Source organism: Pangasianodon hypophthalmus, chromosome 27 (genome assembly GCF_027358585.1).
Source record: "Pangasianodon hypophthalmus isolate fPanHyp1 chromosome 27, fPanHyp1.pri, whole genome shotgun sequence".
Taxonomy (NCBI): domain Eukaryota; kingdom Metazoa; phylum Chordata; class Actinopteri; order Siluriformes; family Pangasiidae; genus Pangasianodon; species Pangasianodon hypophthalmus.
In genome coordinates this window covers 10,727,212-10,733,737 of record NC_069736.1, presented here as the reverse complement: position 1 = coordinate 10,733,737, position 6,526 = coordinate 10,727,212, and the positions used below count along the sequence as shown (strand labels likewise).

The window sequence follows — 6,526 nt, the reverse complement described above, 5'->3', positions numbered from 1 at the left end:
TCAACTTGAATTTGATCTTTTTTTTTTTTGTCAGTATATATGTTTTTCAGAAAATTCAAAGTGGGAAAAAACTAGTCGGCGGAAACCAGAGGAAAAAAGAATTTTGGTTTTTTGCTGCCATAGACTTCAAAAGCGGAAGAAGAAGACTAATGACTACAATAGGTGCCTACGTACCTTCGGTGCTTGGCCCCTAAGAATGAGAACACAAACAATTACAATATGCGCCTATGCACCTTCGGTGCTTGGACCCTGAATATAGCTGCAAGCAGCAATTATGGGGCCAAGCACAACAGAAGCAAAGTAAGGAGCTAAGCAAGCATCAGAGCATGGTCATGATTTTACATACCAAGTTTCAGTGCAATAGGCAGTAGTGTTGCCAAGATATTGCACCTAACACCATGCGGCGCTTATGTCAACTTAAGCGATGTATTATATGGAAATGGTTTGAGATGTCAAAAAGTTTATATGGTGAAAATTGGACGAACGGTCCGAAAAGCAAAAATATGCTTTTTTACATATGTGTTGAGCACTAGGTGGTGCTGTCCCAAAACTGTGCTGATACCCTCAAGTCATGATGGCTATGACATACACTAAGTTTGGTCTGAATGAGCTAAAGCATTACGGATATATAGCCTCACGTCCATTTCGGTGTGCTCATTGTCAAATTTGTTTGCATGTTATTCGAGAATGGATTGACTAATCAGTTTTCAACTTTCAGTTATCAACTTAAATTTGATAACTTTTTTCCAGCATGGTCTGAAGATGATCTGAGTCAAATTTGGTAAAGATTCAATGAACCGTCTAGGAGAAGTTCGAAAAATTAGGTTTTTCAGAAAATTCAAAATGGCGGACAGCAAGTTTGGCTGACCATGGCAAAACTGGTATCATTGTTCTCGGCATAACCGAAGGAATCTATCAAGCTCAATGTCATCACAATCAGCAAAAGTAATCAAAAGCTAATAGTATTTTAAATTTTGTTGTAATTTTTGACCACAAGGTGGTGCTGTCCTGAAACTTTTTGAGTGCCTTCAGGGCATGGTGCTGATGGCACATGTGGAATTTCGTAACGATACACCAAGTCGTTCATAAAATACAGCATTTTATGACTAAATTCAAAATGGCCGACACTCAAAATGGCCGACCTAGGAAATTTTCATATCGTTTGGCTTGGTATGCCCCACAGAACCTAACAAGATCAGGTTCATGATTTTAGGACAAACCGTTCAGAAGTTACAAGCAAAAATATGCTTTTTTCATATCTTGTGAACACTAGGTGGCCTGTTCCGAAACTGTGCAGTTACCCTCAATCATGATGCGTACAGATGGGGCCTTTAAGAATGCACATTTTTCATGTGGTTTCACGCGATTCATCACACGTGATCACGCAGCACCCTGCAGGCACACTTTTTAGAATTTAAATCCATTTGTTGTGCTTCACACAATATACACCAGGTGGCGCATGGAACAACATACTGTAGCTCAACCGAGTAGTTAAACTTTAAAGGTGCATACATGTGTTTCAAAGAGAGAAGTGAGCGTAGTAAGTTGGACTAAAATATGCATTTCGATCAAAATTTCACAAGGAATGGTGTTTTCTTATAAAACAGTAACTGTAATTCTCTGACCTGTTAGCACTTAGATTGTGCTTCATGAAAATGAACAGAAATGTACAGAAATGAAAAACTCCCAAGCAAAGAATTAGGTGGATAAAGATGTGGAAACACATGCACAATGAACACAAGTATAGCTCATGATAAGAGATGGTGGAAGGAGAAATGAGCTATTTAAAATAAATTTTCCTGAGTAAAACATGTTCAATTAATACCAATGCAAATATAGTTGCTGTGCAATTTATTTGCTATTTTGTTTACTATATTATATTTATTTACTATATTACCATACATTTAAATTCCATAGCCCTCACTGAGTTTTCTTTTTTATTCACATGTATTCTGATTTCATAATGTGTACATTATTTAAAAATTACTCAATTCAGTGAGTATTACTCAATTCATAGTCTGTAACTGCAATAGTTATCAATTATTTGACCTAACCATTTTACTGTCTTGTGTGGAAAAAAGTGAGTTTTTAATGCACTAAAATTACCTTCATAATAATTACATGAGATTAAAAAAACACACTGCACTTTAAAATTACCTTCATAATAATGAGATGATTACACAGACTTTTAAAACCGTATTTGAACTATTAACAAGTTACCAGGTTTTTTTGGAATTGCAGTAGTTATCAAGTAGTTGTCCTAACTATTTAACTGTCTTTTTATTTGGTAATTTGGGGAGGGTACATACTTTTAAGAAGGTCTAAATACAGTAAACATAGATGTTTCGCACTTTGAGTCAACAGAGTATAGTTACTTTAAAATATGCTTTATAAAGTTGCTTTTTTGTGTTAGGTACAGTGTTTTTACAGTTTAAAAATTAATGACAATAACTTTGGTTCATCACATGAATTTATCCAATTCATGCCCGCTATAGGCCTGCCTAGCCTACAACACATTCTCACTTACTGTCCACTTTCCCAGTGACACCTTGACATCCGTATGGATAAATGTTTCAAAGCTGTCCTGCAGGGCCAACATACGAAGGTGTTAAAAAGAGGAGGTTATGGTCTGTTCTACCAAGTGGGGTTAAGGTAGTAGCTCTGTATGCTTCTTTAACATTTGCATACAGAAGGTCCAGTGTTCTGTTTTCCCATGTAGTGCAGTCAACAAACTGGTGGAAAGTTGGGAAAATGGAATCCAGATTTACATGGTTAAAGTCTCCAGTAATTACCACAAAAGCTTCAGGGTGTTTAGACTGTAACTTTGCAACAGTGGCGTGTATAACATCGCGTGCCGCTTCCTTGTCAGCTGACAGTGGTTTTGGTGATTATCATGTCATTGTTTTGTCATCATGGTAAATTCTGCATAAGACAAGGAGTGTGTGATAAAATTTGTTTTACCTTCCTGGTCATTATCTTTAGTACATTACAACATTACATTAAGTGTTTAGATTGGACTGATAGATAGGGCCTAGCCTACAGTATCTACAACCCATTCTCACTTATTGTTCATGCCCCCAATGACACCTTGACATCTGTATGGATAAATGCACATCCACATGTAAAGGCATCTCAAAATGATCAGCAAACTGCATTCCCAAGACATCAGGATGATGAGGTCTGCTGGAAGTTCCACTTGAAAAATACACCACCATCTGAGTTCTACTAGTGTACATGCTACATTGAGCACCATCAGAAGACATTACAAAGAACTAACATCATGCATACATAATCCACGCAAAATAAATAAGTTACCCACTCCATACTGTATGACGCTATCACAAATGTAAATATGTTGCAACGATGTCATGCTTTGGTTGTTCCTAAAGTGTCAAATATTTATTTAATGTTTTGCCCTTGATTTTGGGGACATTGTCGCAGTCATAGACAGCATCACTAGCCATAATGACAAACTGGCGACAAGTTCAGTGAAAAAACAGATCTGGAGTGACAACAGAGTGGACATCGGCGAGTGTTCCATTCAGATCAGTACAGGAAAACTCAAAATTGTCCCATGATCAGAGACAAAATAAAGAGATACATCTTCAACAAGCCCAGATATGGATCAATAAGAAGGAGATGTTTCAAGACATCATTTTCACTGATGAAACAACGGTAGCTTTGGATCACTTTGCCACGATATTATTTTATAAGAGTGGCAGACGTGTTCCCAAACCAAAGCCTAAACACCCTCTGAAAGTTCATGTTTGGACGACAATATCCAGACTGGGACCAGGACCTACTGTAATCTTTGAAGGGATAATGGACCGGTCTTTCTTTGAGTATTTGCTATTATAAAAGAGACCGCCACTCCCTACATTAGGGAAAACTTTGGAGTCCATCACCACTTTTTCCAGGACATTCACCCAAAACACAGTGCTGCAAGCAGAGTCATTGCTGCAGAGGGTATAAACTCCACCAGAATCCCCCGATATGAATCGCATTGAGATGGTGTGCCATGCTCTGAAAGACTATATTTGGAAAGAAGCAAAACCAACTACAAAGTCTGACTTAACTGCTGCCATAAATAAATTCTGGCTCAAGGAACCCACAGTAATGGCATGCAACAAGTACATAAATAGACTGTTTAAAGTTCTTCCAGCAGTGGTTGAGTATCAGAGTAGACACACTGGAATATAGCATACATAGGCTAAATTGTAATGCCATAAAATGAAAATACTGTACATTTCGGATCACTTTCCAATAAATATAAACTTTTTCATTGACACAACCTTTTTGCTGTATTTTTGTATTTATTAGATTAAAGTGGAACATAATAAAACTTAGTGCTACAGTAATGAGTGTATCTATATTTATCAACAATCAAACATACAAGCCAAACGTAGGTCATAAAAATACTGTGACACCCACTATATAGGGAATAGTAAGTTAGTGAGTGATTTTGGATACAGCATGACACGTCTGAACAGTTGCTCTACAAGGTCTGTTGCAAAGATGGACACAATGACAAAAAATGCGACTTATAAAGTCATGTAAATAATAATAAATACATAAGGTCACAGTTGTGACATGCAGCCTACACTCACAATTGTAAGATTCAAAGTTGCAATTGAAGGAAATAAAACCCCCAATTCGGGGCGAGTGAAACCCGCAAAACCGGTTGGTCGGAAATTCCACCTCACACCCTGTGAATGGAGGGTGAAAAGAGATTGACTTATCCAACTTCTCCAAAACAGATGGCTCACTTCAGTCCATCTTTTAAATCCACGGAACAAACATATTGCAATTACTGCTAAAATCATTGGATTAAAATAATTCTTTTACTCTATACTATTTGCAAATTATATTTAATAAAAGCTTAATTGTGTTGAAAAGTGATCAGTAATTTATTTGCTTAGGAAATACATGGGTGTCACTTTGTTTTCAGTAGTGGTGGAGCTAAAGATGTGGGGCTGGTTAACTCACCTTTTCTATTTATTGCACCATACTTTAGCATCCATTGTGCTGTTTCTTTGTTAAATAGGATTTAAGTACTGTAGTCTACTCAGTGGATTTACTTGAGGAACTGTAATTAGGACTAGAAATCTGAATGACCAAAATATTAATATAGCAGTAAAAGATACGCAGCCTACAATGAACTAATAATCGTTAATATATTATACATTAGAATACAATTAATAGTAATTAATTAAGTGCAGTTAATGGTTATTTTTATATTTATGTTTACATAGGATATGCTACAGTACATTTGTTATTATCGATCATCTAAGCATTACCAATGAGTAGACCACTGTACTGAGGTGGGAAAAAATAGGCTTGGCTATATAAAGCTACAATGTATGAAAATTTTAACTTAATACGCTTTCCTTTTAGATTATTGGCTCAACCTCTGCCTTAGTAGGTTTTTAATAGGATTATATATGGGAGAAAAATCTTAACACAAAAATATTATTTTTCTCCTTGGATTACAGTGTCATTGTTCGGTGGTAAATTGCCAAAGACAAGGAACGTGTGATAAAATTTGCTTTATCTTCCTGGTCGTTGTCTTTAGTTTTTTCAAGCCTTTAGACTGAACTGCAGTGTTAATCTTGTCGAAATGACATGATGAAAATTTTCATTAACAAAGAGTTTTTTTCCCTCAACAATAACAATAATGCCATTTTAGTTATTAAATCATTATTAGTTATTTAGTAAATTGTAGTAAAATTGACAAAAATTAATGGATATGGCATGATCAAATATTGACTAAATTGAAACGCTATTTTTGTCAAAAGACAAAAATTATGACTAAAACTGTCTTAACGCAATAAAGCAAAGCAAAATAAAACCGAGTTCTACATTAATGCACATATTTATGCATTAACTTCAAATAAATTAATGTAAATTAAATTAATGTAAATCAAATTCACATGCCAAACATGTAAAAATACTATTAATAACTGAATTATTAATGTTTTATCAGCATGTGTGCAGTACAGTATTGTACAGTAAACTTGAATTGAACTGAAAAAATGGAATGTGTGGTTGATTAGAAAAAATTAAGAAAAAATATTACATATGGTTTATGTATGGATGTATAAAAACAAATTATGTTAATGTATTTTTTTCAGCATGTGGACTTCTGTGTTCACTTCTGTGTTCCATTTTTTTCAATAGTGAAATTTTAAATCTAAGAAAAGAACAACAGTTTCCATTGGAAAGAAAGGAGAATTAATTCAATGCTACTTTGAGGAAGGAGATTCATATTTATGCGTGCACACACGAATCGACTTTCATGCTGCTTGGTGCAAAATGGTTCTGAGAAAGGTTCACAAAACAGCACCGTTTGCATAGAAAAAGTGTACATGCTGTACAGTACTGTATCTACTAGTATAGAAGAATTTTCTTGATCAGAGTATGATGTAATCCATCAGGTCAAAATAATCAAATCAAAGTGAAATGTGTTAATCCATCAAAGGCCTAAGAATGACTTTGAACTGCATTTTAATCATGAAGAGAATGTGAT

The 6,526-nt window shown here is 35.3% G+C and overlaps 1 pseudogene; it reads left to right on the top strand.

Annotated features, from left to right (window-relative positions):
• Window positions 1–227: 227 nt before the first annotated feature.
• On the top strand, window positions 228–4,327 carry LOC113531459 (uncharacterized; annotated as a pseudogene).
• The last annotated feature ends 2,199 nt before the right edge of the window (window positions 4,328–6,526 follow it).